Source organism: Cavia porcellus, unplaced genomic scaffold (genome assembly GCF_034190915.1).
Source record: "Cavia porcellus strain 051 isolate PalLab524CR breed Dunkin Hartley unplaced genomic scaffold, mCavPor4.1 scaffold_22, whole genome shotgun sequence".
NCBI lineage: Eukaryota > Metazoa > Chordata > Mammalia > Rodentia > Caviidae > Cavia > Cavia porcellus.
Genome location: NW_026947505.1, coordinates 61,889,400 through 61,910,387, shown reverse-complemented (window position 1 = coordinate 61,910,387; position 20,988 = coordinate 61,889,400). Strand labels below are relative to the sequence as shown.

The following is a 20,988-nucleotide window of genomic DNA, read 5'->3' as shown; positions in this document are numbered from 1 at the left end:
TTTGAAGAATAAATAAAATTGATAAGCCCCTAGTCAACCTTATTTTCAAAAGGGAAGAAAAAGCTCAAATTCATGCAATAAGGAATGAAAAATGCAAAATCACTACAGACTCTGCAGAAATACAGAAGATCATCAACACAAATTTTGAAAACCTCTACTCTCAAAGGTTTGATAACACAGAGGAAATGGACAGATTCCTAGAAGCATATGAAGTGCCAAAGCTAGGTCATGAAGATCTAAAACTATTGAATAACCCAATTTCTATTAATGAAATTGAAAACGTAATTAAATCCTTACCTACAAAGAAGAGCCAAGGCCCAGACGGATTCACTGCATAATTCTACAAGAAATACAAAGAAGACCTAATGCCAACACTCCTCAAACTCTTCAATGAAATTGAAAGGGAAACAATCCTTCCTAAGTCATTCCTGGAAGCAAATATTACTCTAGTACCAAAACCTGAGAAAGACCCAACTGAAAAAGAGAACTATAGACCAATCTCCCTAATGAACACACATGCAAAAATCCTCAATAAAATATTGGCAAATAGGGTGCAGCAAATCATCAAGAAGATCATACACCATGACCAAGTGGGATTCATTCCAGGCATGCAGGACGTTTCAATATACGTACATCAATAAATGTAATACATCATATCAATAGAGCCAAAAGTAAGAACCACATGATCATTTCTATAGATGCAGAAAAAGCTTTTGATAAGGACCAACATTCATGATAAGAACTTCACAGAAAATTGGAATAGATGGTCTTTACCTCAATATAATAAAGGCCATCTATGACAAACCAACAGCCAATATCATACTAAATGGCCAAAAATTGAAGGCCTTTACTTTAAAATCAGGCACAAGACAAGGATGTCCCTTATCACCGCTCCTATTTAATACAGTACTGGAAATACTAGCCAGAGCAATTAGACAAGAGAGAAAAATAAAAGGCATAAAGATAGGAAAAGAAGAAGTTAAGCTATCATTATTTGCAGATGACATGATACTCTATATAGAAGATCCCCAAAACTCCACTGAAAGACTACTAGATATAATAAATAAATTTAGTAATGTAGCTGGCTATAAAATCAATACTCAAAAATCAATAGCATTCCTATACACTAACAACAAAGTCACAGAAAGAGAAATAAGAGAAACCACACCCTTCATATTAGCAACCAAAAAATGAAATATCTAAGAATTACTCTCACGAAAGAAGTGAAAGACCTGTACAGGGAAAATTATGTTACACTGAAAAATGAAATTGAAGGTGATCTCAGAAAATGGAAAGACATCCCTTGCTCATGGATAGGAAGAATAAATATTGTGAAAATGGCCATTCTCCCAAAACTTTTATACAGATTCAATGCAATCCCGATAAAAATACCATCAACGTATCTCATCGAACTCGAAAAATCACTCCTAAAATTCATCTGGAGTGAGAAGAGAACTAGAATAGCAAGGACAGTTCTAAGCAGCAAAGGCAAGGCAGGAGGTATCACAATCCCTGACTTGAAGTTATACTACAAAGCAATGGTAGTAAAATCAACATGCTACTGGAATCAAAACAGAGCTGAAGATCAATGGAATAGATTAGAAGATACAACCACAACTACAAATATACTCAACCACCTTATCTTCGATAAAGGGGCCAAACATGTTCACTGGGAGAACAACAGTCTCTTTAATAAATGGTGCTGGAAAAACTGGCTCTTCATATGTCGAAAACTAAAAGTAGACCCAGGCCTATCACCATATACTAAAATAAAATCTAAATGGATCAAAGATCTGAATATTAAAAACAGAAACACTAAATCTATTGGAAGACAAATTGGGTAAAAACCTTGAAGATATACGAGTAGGTAGAGAATTCATGAACAGGACTCAAACCACATGGAAAATACTTTCCAGAATCAATAACTGGGACCACCTCTTATTAAAAAGTTTCTGCACGTCAAAAGAGGTCTCCAGTGTGGTGAGAAGAAAACCCACAAACTGGGAAAAAATCTTAGTGAACTGCCCCTTAACGGACTTCTGTTTAAAACATACTAAGAATTAAAAAAAATCAGACCTCCAAAATTCAAAGACCCAGTCCAAAAATGGGCATCTGAGATGAATAAACAATTCTCAGATGAAGAAATACAAATGGCAAATAAATATATGAAAAAATGTTCATCATCAGTGGTCATTAGAGAAATGCAAATCAAAACCACACTGAGATTTCAGCTCACTTCTAAAAGAATGTCCAAGATCAAGAAAACCAACAACAACAAATGCTGGAGAAGCTGTGGAGAAAAAGGAACTCTCCTGCACTATTGGTGGGAGTGTAGACTAGTGCAACCATTGTGGAGATCAGTCTGGAGATTTCTCAGAAAACTAGGACTAGAAGCCCCATATGACCCAGCTATACCACTTGTAGGCATATTCCCAGAAGAACTGAAAGCATCATACCACAGTGATATATGTACACCCATGTTTATAGCAGCACAATTTATAATAGCCAGATCTTGGAAACAACTTAAGTGCCCATCGACTGAAGAATAGATAAAAACGTTGAGGTAATTTTATACAATGGAGTACTACTCAGCTATAAAGAATGACTGCATTGAGTCATTTATAAATAAATGGATGCAGCTTGAGACCATACTCATAAGTGAAATGAATCAAACTCACATGTATGAATACTGAATAGTTTCCCTAGTGTAAGAAATGATAAGAATACATAGAAGTATGTGGTAATCATGATTCCCAATCATATGGGTTTGAAGCCATATAATGTTTTCACTCATTAACCGCAATGGTTTTAACCTGGGTTGTTCGATTTTAGTATCTATGATAGCAAGAATAGCTATTTTGAAGAAAGCAACACAACATAAAAGCTAGTGCTGATTTAATATCATCTTATTTTGAAGTCCCATCAAGCTGTAGTACATCTGTTTCCACTGGTTTTAACATGTTGTATCTTACTATATTTTACTATATGCTATAGTATAAACAAAATTCTTTATAGGCAAAGAGATAATATAGAAACCATTGTTTGTTCTCTATTAGCAGGTTCTAAATAGCCAGTAATTCTTACATTCTCTTGAAAGGCATCACACTACTTAGATATGCTTGATATTATAGCATGCAAAGTTACACTCAACTAATTTAAGGAAAGAGGCACTATGACGACTACTATTATGCTAGATTATTTGGTGGTGAAACACAATGATGCTTGAATTACTCAGTTATGCCCTGCGTTGTTCTATTACTATGTCCTCTCTTATCTCAATCTTCTCCCTATTTTTAAATTAATCTATCTTCTCTCATTTTTTTAATTAAGGGAAAACTAAATTAAAAAATAACGGGACATATTATAGTAACTTTTTTGTTGTCCTACTAACCTGACTTGAACCCCAGTATTGCTCTCCCCATCTTGTTCCGCCTGATTATTATATATTCTATTTTGTTTGATAGTATCAAGTTTGAGGATATAGGCAATCACTTTGAAGGCAATAAGATATACTATGATGCCCAATATGGATTGACTATCATCCTTTTTTTTGAAGTCCTGTAAGGTCCTCAGTGTAGATTTTATTGGTTTTGTTCTGTACTGTTTTGATCAATTCTATTATACCTGATGATATAGACAACTCAGTTTAAAAATAGCAAGAGGCACAATAGTAACCACTTTTGATCACCTGGTATTCTATTTTTGCATCATGTATTATGCCCATCCTTCTGTTCTAACTGACTCTGTTTTGTTTAGTCATGTTTGGTTTTATTCTCTTCAAAAAAGTAATAAGAACTGTGCAAGTAATAAAACCCTAAAAGTCTAATTGTTACTGTAAAAAAGAGAGGAAAGTAAGGTGGACTAAGGGATATAACTGCAGGTATGTTCAAGTGTGTAAGATGGAAAACCATATAACTGAGCTTTTGTTGGATCTTTGAACGGAACTGTCTCCAATTGCACTGTATGAATGTTCACTTTATATGCTTTAATTTAATGATATGGACAAATGTTTCTGGGAAGATAATATGTAACCTATTAACTGGTGATTTCGTACTGTATATATTTTTTTCTAGAAACACTGTATTATTTGTACCCTTTTACTGCATTATTTTTTTATGTCCTTTCTTTTTTTCTTCTTTTTCTTCTCTTTAAATAAAAAAATTCTATAAAAATAAGCAAAATTTAAACAATTAGGCAGAAGGAATCCAAAATATAAATAAGTGCCAGAAAGATGTGTTCAACTCCATTTAATCAAATAACTTTACTAGAGTAGTAAAAGATTCCCATGAATCTTCTAGAAAAAGCTTCAACTGAAATATTTAATGTGTTTTGAAGTAAATACTTTAGTGCTAGAAATACAGCCAAACAATGTGGATGAGCATCTAAACACAAAAATGATTTATAGTAACCCAACTAAGATAGTAGTTACAATATTCAAAACTGTGGAATATTAGTGAATTAATTGGAATATGTGATATTATATACCTATTAAAGTTGATCTTAAATAAATTTAACAATTTAGAGAAATGCTCATTAAGATTTAAATATGCAAGCAAGATGTAAATTTAATCAAACATACATCTATATGTCCAGCAAGAGTACTTGGAAGAAATGTATAAAACATAATTTTAGTTTTCTCCTTAAATCATATGTACTTTCTAATTTTCTGCAATAAATACCTATTATTCTTCTACAATTGGGAAAATACAAGCACTTAAAGTGTCATAAATTTTAACACAGCTTAGCCCACATTAATCTTACTCTGGAAAGTGGGGCTTGGGGGATCAGCAATCAGGAAAACCATAGAGCAGAGCCAAACAAAATGAAGGGTGGATGTTTCAGTACTAAATGGTACCATTTGGCTAATAGCATCATTATAGTAACATTCGATTATTTCTTATTTCCTCCTACACAAAATCTTTAGAGCCTTACGTGATTTAACTCATTATACCCTTGAAATTCCATGAGGAAGGCACAACTGCATTATTTTCATTTGATAGCTGATAGAACTAGCAAGGCAGAGAAATTAATGATGGACAGTGAGTTCAGAGGACAGAATGAGAGTCAAAACAATCCCAGAATCTGAAATCTTCACCTCTAATTCTGATGCTCGACTGCCTTGCTGAAATTTGTACCCCTGAGTGATGGTCTGGGAAGGAAATTTTAATATAGTGCTCTTATAGGGACTTTTAATATAATGATTTCTTTATCACTCTACTAATGCGTGGCCCCTAGAATTAATAAGAGTCAACCCCTGGATATTTGAATCTTAATTCCATTTTCTTCCTTCTTGACTTTGAAGAGTGTGACAATAACAATGTTTTCTTGATTTAAGGATGGATTTTCTCATAAGGAAGAGGCTGCTTTATGAGGGCAGCCTAGCTTGGTGTCTGGTGTAGCATTTAGATACAGCACTGATAATGAAGGACTTAATATTTTGATTCACTGTGAGCCATTTGCATTTTATTTTCAAGGGAAGTAAGGAATTCTGTAATCTAATTAGAAAATCAAATTTTATAATTTTAAAATCATTATTTAGTTAGATTACATTGCTTAAAAAATTGGACATAAGAAAAACAACTTCCATAACTGAAAGTGTATATATTCCTTATAGTGCCAAACTTTAAACATTAGCCATATGATTTATAAAAAAAAATGATAGAAGAATATAATCTCTTTCAATATCCTGAGATTTCATATATACTTTATTAGAGGTACTTAAATATGCAATCAAAATGTAATCTAAAAATAAAGGAAGCTAAAAACTTTTATCTTAATAGGAGACAACTCCTAATAGGAAACCCTAAAAGCAGTGTCAATACAAATGCGTTGAGAAATATTTGAAAAGCAGAATAAATGACACCTAATACCCTCTCTAATTAAAACATTAATTACAGCAACTTGCTGACAGAAATACTGCTATACAAGGGAGGCAAATATAATCTATTTAAATAGCTTGCTGATTGGAAAATAAATTCAGATTATATGACAGTTCACTAAGGAGCACTAGGCATTTGAAGTGTTGGTTACAACCGACTCTACTGTGTTCTGACAATACTTTTCTGACAATTTTTTTCAAAACTTTTTCTTTACTGAAAGTTACTGGGCTTACAGTGCTTTAGATGCAATCCATGGACCAATACTAACCCCCTCTGCAATGAGAGTCCTTTGCCCCATCCTTTTCAGGGTGTCAGTTCTCACATATTCAAAGAAAGAAAATAATTTCCATTTTACACTTGATAGTTTTCTCTTTTTTTCCAATTTAGAAAGCTTTAATTTTGAAGACACTATCTTAGCCAACTTGTAAATGGAAATTAGAGAGGATGCAGCAGTGAAATGGATGGATGGGTGATTAAAGATCAGAAGGAAACAAGGTCATTGCACCTGACCCTAAAGTGGAGAGATGATCAGACCAAGGGCCATCGGAGCCCCTTACCCAGTGCCTCCCTTTCATGCTGCGCAGTCCCTCAGAACACAGACCCAACCTTAAGAAAATATCTGCTCCTTGGAGGAAAAGAGGATAAAATGAATAAAATAAAATTTCAGGGAAATTTCTTGGATTTTTTTGTATATGTTTGGAGGCCAATGAGAAACAGTCAGTAAACAGCTTTTACACACACACACACACACACACACACACACACACACACAGAGAGAGAGAGAGAGAGAGAGAGAGAGAGAGAGAGAGAGAGAGAGAGAGAAACAGTATTATATAAAATTCTAGAATATATCTTCTAAATAATATGAGAAGGACAAGCCTGTCTGGGAAGGTGATGTTTAAGCTAAAATTTGAAGGATGTGTTGAAATTCATCATAAGAATTTTTAGAAGAAAGAGCATTCTAGGAAGAAACTATACCACGTGGCAAGAGAGAACTTGTGTTGGTAGAGATCTGCGAGAGATGTGTGTGTGTGTGTGTGTGTGTGTGTGTGTGTGTGTGTGTGTGTGAAAAATAATAGGAGGTATGTAGTGAACAGAAAATGCATTTCTTTTTCAGACTACCTTCCTCTGTATAGCACTGTGGAGGCAAAATTACCTAATCAGACTCCTGACCCAACTTCAGTCAGTAAGATTATGCAGTCCCTCTTGGAAATTTGGAATTGGAGCACAACCGAGGCAGTGAATGGCAGTGGGGAAGCCAGATGGCACCACTGCATTGTGTAAACCAGTGTCAGCATTAGGGGGGGTCACATACACATGGCAGCTGAATCATGGACGCCGAGGCAGAAGGAAGCATTTTCAAGGAAAGGTACACTGCAGAGAGGAAAAGAGAGCAGATACTCAAAGAGAAGCAGATGCAAGAGCACACTGGCCTGATAGATTGTTAAGAGGACAGTGCCTGATAACTTCCTGGCTTCTAGTGGCTGTGCTCTGCACTCCCCGTGTAAGTCTGTGATTCACCCCTCTGTGGACTCTGTGGGCGCTGTCACTCACACGTCTCTTTGGCCTGCCTGTCCAGTGATGAGCACGTAGTTCAGGGAGACTTCTCCCACGGTATAAGGACACTAAGGATAAAAAGGTTTCTCTTCTTTTTGAACCATAAGCCTATGCTTATCAGATGTAGGGTGTCAGTGATGTTCTCTGCTGAGGCGTTGAGAGGCTGCGAGGAGTAAAAACAGCACAAACAGAAGCGCAGACCAGCAGGGCTGCGTGTAGACAGAGAGCTCTAGGTTTCCTGCACCGCAACCCTATCTCACTTTTCCACCTCAGTTATTTCGACAGAACCTCTTTTCTTTTCAAATAAATGTGTAATCCCTTAATTTTTTTTCTTATGTAGACAAGAAAATGAGGGCTCTAAGTGGCTACGTCACTTTCTTAGGACCCTGCAGCATTATAATGTGTGGCTGCCCAACCACAAGGCCACAGTTTTTCTGTAACTGTCTGGACCTGCAAATGGAGTTTTACAAAGAACTTAAACACCACAAACAAAGATCCTAGTACTTCGTAAGAAAACAGCAGATAATTATGTTAAAATCAGTAAATTTAAAAGAATTTAACTCATTAGAGTTAACTAAATGCAAATGTAAATAGAGGCATAATGTCTTATCTATCAAAATGGATTTTCTTGGAAATTAATAATATCAATCTGCTAAAAGCATTATGTTTAAAATTTACTGTTGTTTTAGGATACCTTTGCTAAATGTCCTTTTCCAAATTTAAAGCTTTATTAATTTTCTTTTTTCTTTTGTCTTTTTTCTTTTTATCGGTACCGGGGAACAAACTCACGACTGCCTGCTTGCAAGGCAGGCGCTTATGCTGCTGAGCTAAATCCCCAGCCCCTAGCTTTATTAATTTTCACAATGAATTTATTTTCTTTCTTCGTTGGGAAAAGAAAATAAATGTAATTATTTCTGAGTAACTTATAAAAAGATTTCAATGTATGTTTCTCAGAATATAAATTTTGCATCATTGTAAAAAATAAACACCACAATTTTGAAATGTCTTCAGATTTCCACTGAAGAAGCATTGCTTAAAATGTTTGCAGGCTTGTGGTTTAATAATGCCTTGGGTGACATGATGTCTTTGCTATCAATCACATTTCCAAAGAGAATTTTTTTTTTTTTTTTTTTTTTTTTTTTTTTTTTTTGTACCTGGGATTGAACTCACGACCTCACGTTTGCCAGGCAGGTGTTTAAGCCACTGAGCTAAATCTCTGGCCGCCAAAGAGAATTTCTAAGGTGTAAAAAGTTCCTATGTATTGTAAAAGGGACCATTTTTGGATCCACTCACTTTTGTGTTGTTTAGTATGTTGAATATACCAAACAAGAGAAATTTCATGCCCAGACAGCTTAAATCAACATAGCAATATTTATGTGCTGTATAATATTATTCTGTGTAGAAAATAAGGGGATAAATACAACTCTTTGATTGTTTTTGGTAATACTTTCAATTTTAAAATATTTATATATTTTTCAAAAAGCAGACATTAGGGCTGACTTAAACAAAGATCCTATTTTGGAACACATGTAGTGAAAGTTTACAGGGCACTCTTCTTTGGAAAAAATTCTGTTTATCAATAATTGAAAAAATGATCATGTTCATGAATGTAGCAAAGAAAAATTGGGAAAAATTTAAATGGTTGTACTCATCCATGGCGTATATGGTGATATACTGAATGTCAGGTACTGTGTGCTAAGAACCTTTCAAGAGCTCCTGTATACTCTAACATAAGCAAGCACAATGTTATTATTTTTTATGTGAGGAATCTGAGAATTAGAAATGGTATATTAGTCATGGACTGCAGAGAAACATAACATACAATGGAGTATGAATTTTTATGTCATATATTCTTACAGTGCTTTTGGGGGATTGGATCCAGGACAACCCAGTTACCAAAATCTTTAAATGTCATCTGTCATGTAAAATGGCTTAATATTTGCACATTTCAGGTGTATGAAATCTGCACATGTGCTCCCATATGTTTTTTGTCTTTTTGTTTTTGTTTTTGGTACAAAGGATCGAACTCATGACCTCACGCTTTCCAGGCAGGCACTTATGCCACTGAGCTAAATTCCTGTCCCTACCATATGTTTGAAATGGAATCTAGATTTCTTATAATACCTAGTATAGTCTAAATATGATGTAAATAATTGTTATTTTTTAATAAGGAATAATAAAAAGTGTCTGTACAAATAAATTCTTTTTTCCGAATACTTGCCATCTATGATTGGTTGAATTCATGAATGCCGAGTCCATAGAAATGGAGAGGTCTCATATAGACACACATCATCTTTATTTTAAGCCACTGGTTTCCATGAGTGACATTGGGCCAAGGACCACCCCATGTCTTCATTTAACCTTGATTACCCTTTTTAACATCTTCAATATAATCACTTTCTGAGTTACTGAGCATTAGGACTGCAACATGAGAATTGTTTGTGTTCGAGTTTGCAGGAACACAATTTTAGGCCATAGCAGATGTATATACAATAAACATAAAGAAGTAGCTAGAAGGAAGGAAGCACCTTTAACAGTCCCACACTCAGGGGCTGCTGCCCAGTTCTTCCACAGCCTTCCTACAGCTTTGGAAGGATAAATTGTGAAAGAACATTTCAAAGAGGCCAGATTTAATCCTGACAGACAGAGCCATCCTTATTTATGATTGGCTAGTTAGAGCCCTCAGGACTTAAGTGAAAAACCAATTAAAATTGAGATCTCCTTTCTTTGCTCCTTGTCTGACAATTTATCTGCTTTAAATCAGGTGCTTCTTCCTGGCTGGCTCCTTCCCTGTGCAGTACCACCCATCAGTGCAGGAAAAACAGCTACAGGTTTGCAGAGTAAGAGGATACAGCGCTTGGCAATCCTGTCCCTAGAGAAGTCTTTTGGCATCTACTATAATGTCCTCTGTGATCTAGGCTGGCACTAAAGCAGCTCAGACATTTCTATTTTTATTTTTGTGGCATTCTCTGTGAAACTTGCAAAACCAAGCCATAGTAACATGCAAAGCAAAAAGACATTCAGTAAATGAAAATCTATACACTGAAGGAAAAAAAAATTCTGTTTAGAGTTGGATGGAAAACAATTGTGAAAAACCTTCTATTTGAATTATCTTGAGGTGTTTTATCAAACAAGGTTATTGGTTTTACTCTGATACAATCTGTATCATAGACTATAGATGTAAATGCCAAATGCTAGGAATGCTTGGAAAGAAGAATGTAATTATTTAGACAATTAAGGTTATCACAGATACCTGGGCTCTGTGTTTACAGAGATACTAGCATCTCAGCCTCCCTAATATATAGGTTGATATTTTTCAGCTAACCATACAATTTTCTCCTTCAGTATTTCTCTGGGTATCACTCCTCATCATAACCAATACTCCTTGGAGGCAGCTCCTCTCCTGCCTAACGTTATTGCTTCTATAGACATGGTACAGTTAAAAGGATCTAGATGGGAAATAACTGGCTGTGATCCTTGGGACTTTCTTAGTAAATCTAGAAAAAGAAACTTCTCCTTTTCTCAAAATGTAATCTTTCCTAACGTGGCATAAGTTTCAATCTCTTAGGAAATATTTGAGAAATGCAGATTCCTGGGTCTTAGTAAAAAGAACTGCATTTCCAAGTGATGGGAATCTGGATTTACATTTTTAAAAGCATATTAGGTAATTTACCAGACAGAAGAATAAAACTATCCTGTTTTTCTCTCAGATTGCTGTTCAGTGAAATCATCATTAAAATTGCCCTTGAAGGTGTGTGTGTTTGAGGAGGGAAGAATGTATCAGGGCTGCTACTAGGGAAGGAACAAGAAAGGCTGATGAACCTCTGAGTGGCGGCACATACCTGTCATCCCAGAACTCTGGAAGTATGAGGCAAGAGCGTGGCCCACTCCTCCCCACCAGGTTGAGCAAATCTAATTATTTAATGAGGACCTTTTTAAAAAAAATTGGGGCTGGTAGTGGTAGGAGATGTAGCTCAGTGTGAAAGCCCTGGGTTCAGTCCCTCGTACCACAAACAAAACAAAACAAAACCTTACATGGATAATACAGTTGTTCTGCTGTGTTGTGGACCACAAATTCACAATGACTAATTTTGTTATTTCCCTTAGGGATAAATGGAGGCTTTGGATTATCAGTATCACCCATTTGAGATCTCCCATTAACTTTTAGGGATGGGCCATCCTCTCCCACCTATTAAGACCAACACTATGACTACTATATTAAAAAAAAATATTCCAGGGCAAGATCCTTATTAGCATCAGATCATCTTTACCACCTTGAGTCATTCCAAGATTAAACTTGTCCTTTGAGTCACAGACCTCTGAGTCTTCAGCCAACTTGGAATCTTCTGCTAGCCCTGCCTATCACTGTACACACCCAATAGATAATGATTGTCTTGGAGTCTCACTGTCCTGGTCCATCAGGAGGTGTTGACTTCCCAATAACTCATCACATATTACTAAGCTTGTTTCTGTTTCTTAGTTTATTCTCTTGCTATACCTTTTATACAAGCAACTGGGGTTGCTGGTTATAGGTGCAACATGAGACCATGATATTTGCCAGCAGTTTCAAGAAAAGAAGACAAACAACTCTGAACCACAATTTATACCACTTTGGGGGTATACACAGATGACAAATAGAACTCAAAATGCAAATATTGTGTAAAAGACACATTTCAGTGACTAAGTTATTTTCTTTCATCCCAAATACAAAATATTTCATACCAAAGTTCTTTTTACACTAATTCTTGGATAAAAACAGAAAGTATACAAACTTTATAATGAAGTATTATAAACTAACTGGTAACTAGAATCTAAAAATCCACAAATATTATTTAGTAAGGCAGAGAGGATTATTTACTACTTGACCTTAGAAAATGAAACTAACTTCCTTTTAAATCTGGGTCTATATATCTGTAAGAGTGGGCATAATAATACCCAAAGAAATTTTGGAACTCTTCAATAAGAAAATTTTTATGAAGTGCTTAGCACAGAACGATTGCCCAATTAATAGGAGATATCTATGTGTAATGGAATAATATGGTGTGACTAATGCTAACTGAAAATAAAGTATGAGACTGTCACCTTGACAGTAAGAACTGGGAGAATGTGTGGTCTAAAATTGGATTTATTTTAACAGCACTACCAATTGCCGCATGTGATACGGTCTGTTGCCTCTCCCCTCTGCTGATACACCATAGTTTAAATGCCAAAACTATGTTTAAAAGGACTCAGGAAAATCTGGATTCTTGGCTGTTGTTAGGGTTACTGTTATAGTACCCATAACCCCTAGAACCAGTCCAGTGATGTTCTCTTTATTTGAGGAAATTGCTTTAGTGAATCTTGTACAAATTCTTAAAAGTAGGCCACACACAAATTTTGATCCATATGTTATGTGGGAAAGTGTTGCTTGTGAATAATAAATTTTCCTCACATGTACAGCTTATAGTGAAATTTCAAATGATGCTCAGAATTGTACAACTGCTGTGAATCAAACTAACAGAGGTTAAATAGGTGGGTCTTTATCTTTTTTGCTTTGAACCTTTTTTTTCCAATGAATAGTGAAAGATTTAAGGACTAGGAAAGTATCTTAAGCTTTTAGGATTTATTATATACCCTTAGATTGCATAGACAAATTTAACTCACTTAAATGAATTCATGTTTTTATTGCATTGGTTAATATGTAAGAATAAAACAAAATTCTCACTCTCAAGGAATTTCTAATGTAGTACACAGCTGAACCAATGATAATGATGCAAATATCCTCCAAAATGAGATGCAAAAAGCACTAAATGTAAAGTATAGATGGGTATGATGCTCTAAGATGAAGGGGTACTCCCTGAGAAAGTGGATTAGACATGGGCTTTGGAGGCTCAGGAAGTTTGTGTCTTTAAATGAGCATTTATCTTGTCAGAAAAGGAAAAAGAAAATTTGTACAGAACAAAATAGATGACAGATTGGGAGGAAAAGAAGTAGCCAATTTTGGCAGAAAAAGAGGGCATTGGGACTTGTGTGTAATAAATCTAAAGTGTAGATGAAGAACCACCTATGACACGTCATTTGTAAACCTGTGCACAACTGTAGTGAGAGGTGAATCTGATGGAAAAATTGTCCGTGTGCGCAGTGGTGAAGACAGTAAATAGAGAGACCAACTGCTGTACACAGTGAAACACAGCAGCTTTATTCCGTGGAGAAGCTCACCGCTTTTGAGCAGAGGAATGACGCCATCAGGGAGTTGGCAGTCTCGCTAACTTGTTACATAAGAGGAAAGTAAGGTCCATTCCCAGTGAAAGATGTAAACTGAACCACTGAACAGATCTCTGTCCCCTCCTCAAATTATACTTTTGAAGTATAACCCTTGAGGAACAAGGGAATGGAAATAAATAATAGTAAAAATTCCAGAGCTAGAAAGTTGATGAACACAGTAGATGAAATATTTGACTTCTTCCTTCCAGTTTAGAGACCCTCTATTTGTCTCTCGTGCTTAATTGCTCTAATTGGTGAAGGCTTCCTGTACTACACTGAATGAAAATGCTGAAAGTGGGCATCCTTGTTGTTTTATAGATTTTAGAGACTTTAGAGAAAAAGTTTTCAGGTTTTGCCCATTCAGTATAGTATTAGCTGATGTGTGTGTGTGTGTGTGTGTGTGTGTGTGTGTGTGTGCATGTGCAGTGTGTGTATGCTGTTTATTGTGCTGAGATATGTAGCTTCTATTTGTTCCATGATTTGTTCAGTGTTTTTATCATGAAAAAACATTGAATTTCATTAAACAGCTTTTCTGTACCTATTGAGGTGAATATATCGCTTTTGTCCTTAATTCTGTTAATATAGTATATCACATTTACTGATTGCATGTGTTGAACAAATCTTGCATCTCTAGAATGAATCTCATTTGATTATGTGACTAATCTTTTAATGTGTTGTTGGATTCACTTGGTTAGTATTTTGCCACATTGAGAACCGAGTCCATTAAGCTATATCTCCAGCCTATTTTTTTATTTTTAAATTTTTTGTGTGTGCCAGAAATTGAATTCAAGACCTCATGCTTGCCAGGAAGGCACTGTGCCACTGAGATGTATCCCAGGCCCTGATCTGTAATTCTGAAACAGAGTCTCACTAAACTGTTGAGTTGCCCAGGCTAGGCTACAACTTGTTATGTCCTCTTCAGACTCTAAGACTTCTGGGATTACATGCATGTATCATCATGTGAAGATAAGTTTTGAAGATTTTTTCATCTAGTCAAGAATATTGGCTTTTAGCTTTCTTTAATTTATTTACTTATGTTTTGGTTATGTAATTATCTTGTTGTGGTGTGAAGGTAACGCTGTCTACCAGAGTTTGAAAGAATTCCTCTTAGAATAAGCATTTGAATGTTCTATTGTCTATAGATGGTTTATGCACTTATTTGGAATTAGTTACCCATAAATACATAAGTAAATAAGGTTTATTTATCCCTACCTCATCTAAAAACTGAGATGTTTCTTTTCCTGGCCAATCTATTTCCTAGGATTTTTCTCCCATCAATCAGATTCTCACTCCCTTAAAGTCCCTGTGCCACTCAGCTTTTTTTTTATTTAAAGGAAAGGAAAAAACCAGTATAAGGGCACAAGTAATACAGAACTTTAAAAAAAAACCAGTAAGGAATCACTAGTTAATAGATTACATATTGTCATCTTAGAAATAATTGTTCAAGTTACAAAATTAAAGCATACAAAATGGACATTGAAATGGTGAGACTGCAAACAGTTGTGTTCAGTTTGTAGTGTAACTTCAAGTCAGGGATTGTGATGCCTCGTGCCTTGCCTTTGCTGCTTAGAACTGTCTTTGCTATTCTAGGTCTCTTCTGGTTCCAGATGAATTTTAGGAGTGATTTCTCTAGATCTATGAGGTATGTTGATGGTATTTTTATTGGGATGACATTGAATCTGTATAAGAGTTTTGGGAGAATGTCCATTTTCACATTATTTATTCTTCCTGTCCATGAGCAAGGGATGTCTTTCCATTTTCTGAGATCATCTTCAATTTCTTTTTTCAGTGTATTATAATTTTCCCTGCATAGGTCTTTCACTTCTTTTGTAAGAGTAATTCCTAAATATTTCATTTTTTTGGTTGCTAGTGGGAAGGGTGTGGCTTCTCTTATTTCCTCTCTCTGTGATTTTGTTGTTAGTGTGTAGGAATGCTATTGATTTTTGAGTATTGATTTTGTATCCAGCTACATTACTGAATTTATTTATTATATCTAAGAGTCTTTCAATGGAGTTTTGAGGGTTTTCTATGTAGAGGATCTTGTCATCTGCAAATAATGATAATTTAACTTCTTCTTTTCCTATCTTTTCCCTTTTTATTTCTCTCTCTTGTCTAATTGCTCTGGCTAGTATTTCCAGTACTATATTAAGTAGGAGTGGTGATAAAGGACATCCTTGTCTTGTGCCTGATTTTAAAGTAAAGGCTTTCAATTTTTGGCCATTTAGTATGATACTGTCTGTTGGTTTGTCATAGATGGCTTTTATTATATTGAGGTAAAGATAATCTATTCCAATTTTCTGTAAAGTTCTTATCATGAATGAATTTTGGACCCTATCAAAAGCTGTTTCTGCATCTATAGAAATGACCATGTGATTCTTACTTTTGGCTTTATTGATGTTGAACCATCCCTCCATGCCTGGGATGAATCCCACTTGGTTATGGTGTATAATCTTGTTGATGATTTACTGCATCCTATTTGCCAATATTTTATTGAAGATTTTTGCATCTGTGTTCATTAGGAGATTGGTCTATAGTTCTCTTTTTTAGTTGGTCCTTTCTCAGGTTTGGTACTAGAGTAATATTTGATTCCAGGAATGACTTAGGAAGGATTGCTTCCCTTTCAATTTCATTGGAGAGTTTGAGGAGTGTCGGCCTTAGGTCTTCTTTGTATTTCTTGTAGAATTCTGCAATGAATCTGTCTGGGCCTGGGCTCTTCTTGTAGGTAAGGACTTAATTACATTTTCAATTTCATGAATAGAAATTGGATTATTCAGCAGTTTTACATCCTCTTTACCTGGCTTTGGTACTTCATTTGTTTTTAGGAACCTGTTCTTCTGTGTTATCAAACCTTTGGGAGTAGAGGTTTTCGAAATAGATGTGGATGATCTTCGTATTTCTATAGTCTGTCTGTAGTGATTTCACCTTTTTCATTTCCTATTGCATGAATTTGAGCTTTTTCATCCATTTTTTAAAATAAGGTTGGCTACATCCTTATCAATTTCATTTATTCTTTCAAAGAACCAACTCTTTGATTCATTGATTCTTTGGTTCTTTGGTTTGTTTTCTTAGTCTCTATTGCATTAATTTCTGCTCTGATTTTTATAATTTCCTCCCTTCTTTTGGCTTTGGGCTTGACTTGCTCTCCTTTTACCAGATGTTTGAGGTGTAGCACCAGGTTATTTATTTGTATGCGTTCTGTTTTCCTTATATGGGAACTCAGTGCAATAAATTTTCCTCTGAGAACAGCTTTCATTACATCCCACAGATTCTGGTAAGTTGTATTTGTATTTTCATTTGTTAATATATGGTCTATGTTAGAGAATGACCCATGTAGTGCTGAGTTGAATGTGTATTCTGATGTTGTTGGGTGGAACACTCTGTATATGTCTATCAGTCCATTTGTTCACAGGTGTGACTCAGTTCTGTTATTTCCTTGCTAATTTTCTGTCTGGTTGATCTGTCCCTTGGTGTCAATGGTGTGTTAAGGTCTCCTGTTACAATTGTGTTACTGATAATTTGATTTTTTATTTCTGTTAATACTTGTTTTATATAACTGGGTACTCTCAAATTTGGTGCCTATATGTTTAAGATAGTTATCTCTTCCTCTTGAAGTTTTCCCCTAACAAGTATATGGTGACCTTCTTTGTCTCTTCTGATCATTATTGGTTTAAAGTTCACATTGTCTGCAAACAGAATGACTACTCCTGTTTTTTTTTGTTGTTGTTTTTTTTTTGTTTTTGTTTTTGTTTTTTTGGTTCCTGTTGTGTGAAGTATTGTTTTCCATCCTTTGACTTTCAGTCTGTGAGTATCCTTTTGGGTTAGATGGGTTTCTTATAGACAGCCTATGGTTGGAATTTTTTTCTTGATCCATTCTGCCAGTCTGTTTCTTTTAACTGGTGCATTGAGATCATTTATGTTAATGGTTGGTTATAAGTGTTATATGTTGGTTTATTGTTGACATGGTATCTTTCTGCTGTTGCATCTTTATCTTTCTGTTTTATTTAATTGTCTGGTTTGCTTAGTGGTTTTTTCCTAAGTGTATCTAAACTGTCTTTCAATATTTCTTGCAGGGTTAGTTTGGTGATCATGAAGTTCTTCAGCTGTTCTTTGTCATGGAAGTATCTTATTTCTCCATCGATTTTGAAGGACAGTTTTTCAGGGTACATCAGTCTTAGTTGGAAATCATTTTCCTTTAGGATCTGGAATACTTCACTCCATGCTCTTCTTGACTTTATGTTTGGTTGAGAAGTCTGCTGTGATTGTGATTGGTTTTCTGTTATAGGTGATCTGTCTTACTCTCTGACAGCTTTTAATATTCTGTTCTTTTGTTGGATTTCTGGGATGGTTATTATTATATGTTTGAGTGTAGTTTTATTTTCATTATGAGTATTGGGAGTTCTATATGCTTCACTGATCCTGATGTCGGTTTCCAATCTTATGTTTGGGAAATTTTCAGCTATTACTTGTCTAAATATCCTTTTGATATCCTTTATGTCATCCCCTTCTTTTTCATTAATCCCTATCAATCTTATGTTTTTTTTTTTTGCATCATCTTGCAGTTGTTCAATTGTTATTTCCTGATTCTTTATTATTTTTAAAAGAGCTATCCTTTCCTGTTCACTAGATGCAATCTTGTGTTCAAGGTCTGAAATTCTACTTCACTTTCATTGAAGTGGTTTTTACAGCTTTCAGTGGAATTTTTCATTTCCTGTATATCTCTGTGCATCTGCTTTATGTATTCTGTTTGTTCCTTATATTGCTCATCTAGGGATTCTTTTTGTTTAGGTCTTCCAATTTTTAACTGAGTTTTTTTTAGGTATATTCAGCATCTCTTTCATTTCTTTTATCATTTCTTCTTTTACATGGAAGGTTATTTCTAGTTTGAATTCCTTTAAAGCCTCTTGGAGTTGCTTGTTTATTTCAGTTGCTATTATGTCCAATATTTGATGTGTATGGCATATATTTTCTTCTACATACATAGCTCCTAAGGTTTCTTTGTATGGGTTGGAGTTTTGAGATTGTAATTTGGTCTTTTGTTTTGTCATTTTCCTGTATTTCTGTGTTTCATTTTGAGTGTTATTCTAAGGCTTCCTCAGAGTGTTGGAAATCTTCTTCCATGGCCTCAGCTCCTGGGACTCTGACACCAGTTCCCTGGATTGACAGAGGGTGACTGAGGGTGGAGCAGGCCGGCCCAAGCCCCATTTCTGGAACCCATGGCACCAGCCTGCTTGCTTAGCACTCCACAGCTGCCAAGCACAGCCCGGAGAGGGGATGCTGAGGCCTTCTCCCGGGACCTGCTGTGCTGCTCCAGTGCACCTGAGAGCCATGAGGTTCCCTGGCCAGGACCAAGAGACGGTCCCAAACTAGCTGCACCTGGGGGACAGTGGGCAGGGCACTTACACTAGTGCCTCTGGAACTGGTGGCGCCTGCCTGCTTGCTTACAACTCCACAGTCCTGCAAGCACAGCCGGGAGCGAGGAGGTGGATGCAGGTGCCCCAGACCTGTTGAACTGTTCTAGTGCACCCAGAAGTCACGAGGGTCCCAAACAAGCTGGGCTCAGGGAAAAGTGCACAGGGCACTTACCCTAGGCCGCTGGGCCTTTGGAACCGGTGGCGCCTGCCAGCTTGTTTAGAATTTTTCACAGTCCTCCAAGCACAGCCAGGAATGGGGAGACTGATGCAGGTGCCCCAGACCCGCCGAGCTGTTCCAGTGCACCTGGAAGCTGCAAGGGTCCCATACGAGCTAACCACTCAACTTTCTAATAAATATCCTTAATTTCTTTTCTGTGCTATAAATAAAGTAAACTAATGACTTCCTTTATAAAGTCATGGCCAAATGCAATGTAATATTTATAAATTAGGCATAGTCTTTTACATCTGTGAAATGAGGCCATGCCCAATGTTATGTTTACACTCTTAGATCATAGTTAGATTTGAGGGCCCTCTGATTTTTTGATGTAATAATGAAGGAAATTTAAATCCTGAAAAACAATAAGCTGGCTTGACAGTGTTAGAGTCAGAGATTAACAGTATGCAGTAAATATTCAAGTTTCAAATATTCAAGGCCAAATACAAAAACACTGGGAGTTCATTGCAAAAAAATAGGAATTCAATATGTGTTTTTTAAAAAATTGAATTCTCAGTCTCTATAACTTGGTCTCTGTGTTTGAAGAGCAGAGAACAAGTTTTAAATTGACAAAAAAAAATGAAACATAATCCTGGGAGTTGTTAACACAGGAATATTTTAACTATGAATTAGCTATGGCAGAGTCATGTTCTCATCATAATCAGTTCTTAACATTTTTTCTTATTTTAGCATTTCATGTTTTCTTAAAAGTGTTATATTTCTGTATTTTAAAGACTCTGTAAGCAATGAATACAATACAACTCTCAGAACATCTGTTACATGCTTCAAAGTGTTTGTGTAATCTGTGTACCCTTATGTTCAATTCACTTCTTTGAGATTGTGTGAAAAACTAAAAGAAAAAAACAAGGAAAGTTCTTTGTGTTGTATATTATCAGTCACATTAAATAGATCAATCTTAGAGTAAGAGATGCAAAAAAAAAAAAATAGAGATGTGCTTAAAACTGTTTTATTGCCCACCAAAAACTTAGAATCTGCACTTGTCTGTTTCCAATAAGCCACAGTGGTATGTGAAGATGTGTAATTTCTTCTGTAATTTATTTTCTAAATTTAATCCTACTGGTAGGAATTTGTGGGGAGCAGCTGAAGCTGGAGATCAATCACACATGTGGAGCCAAAGCAAGGCCAGCCTCAAGAACACGGAGTACCCAAGGTGAGCCACATAAACAAGCTGTTCCAGAATCCAAGAATGTGAGATACCCATTTGAGTCAGGAAAACAAGTTGCTAGGCAGAGGGGGTGAAATTCACAGCGATTTGTCCAGTGTGTAAAAAACACGCTACAGTCATTGGGACGTTCTTTTTCTCCCAGCAGGAGACAGGGGCCCCACTTGACCTCAGCTTTCTATATTCTGACTCATGGCTTCATGTCTTAATCTGGCACCATCTTCCTCCCCAGGAATTTTGAGAGCTGTGCTGGATGTGGCAGGAATTCAGCTGATTCTAGCCATACTGATCAAGATTAAACCAATGCTCAGAACTTGTATACAATTCTTGAGGATCTCTAAGTGGGAAAGATTTGACTCAGTCCAACTTAGTCAACAGTACTGAACTGGACTCCAGCAATTGGCAATATTTTATGTATTATGCAAAGTGTTCCACAGCAAGGAACAAATCACTTAGACCCAAGGCATGTATATTCACTGGGAGTGGAGATAGATAATTAAT

General features: G+C 35.9%; 1 protein-coding gene across 1 annotated transcript in view; it reads left to right on the top strand.

Moving 5' to 3' along the window:
- Positions 1–20,988, top strand: part of Gpr63 (G protein-coupled receptor 63) — a 214,013-nt gene that overhangs the window by 151,517 nt on the left and 41,508 nt on the right. Inside the window, exon 2 of the mRNA XM_063233267.1 lies at positions 20,389–20,475. The gene's annotated coding sequence lies outside the window, so the exon portion shown is untranslated. The remainder of the gene's footprint in view (positions 1–20,388; positions 20,476–20,988) is intronic.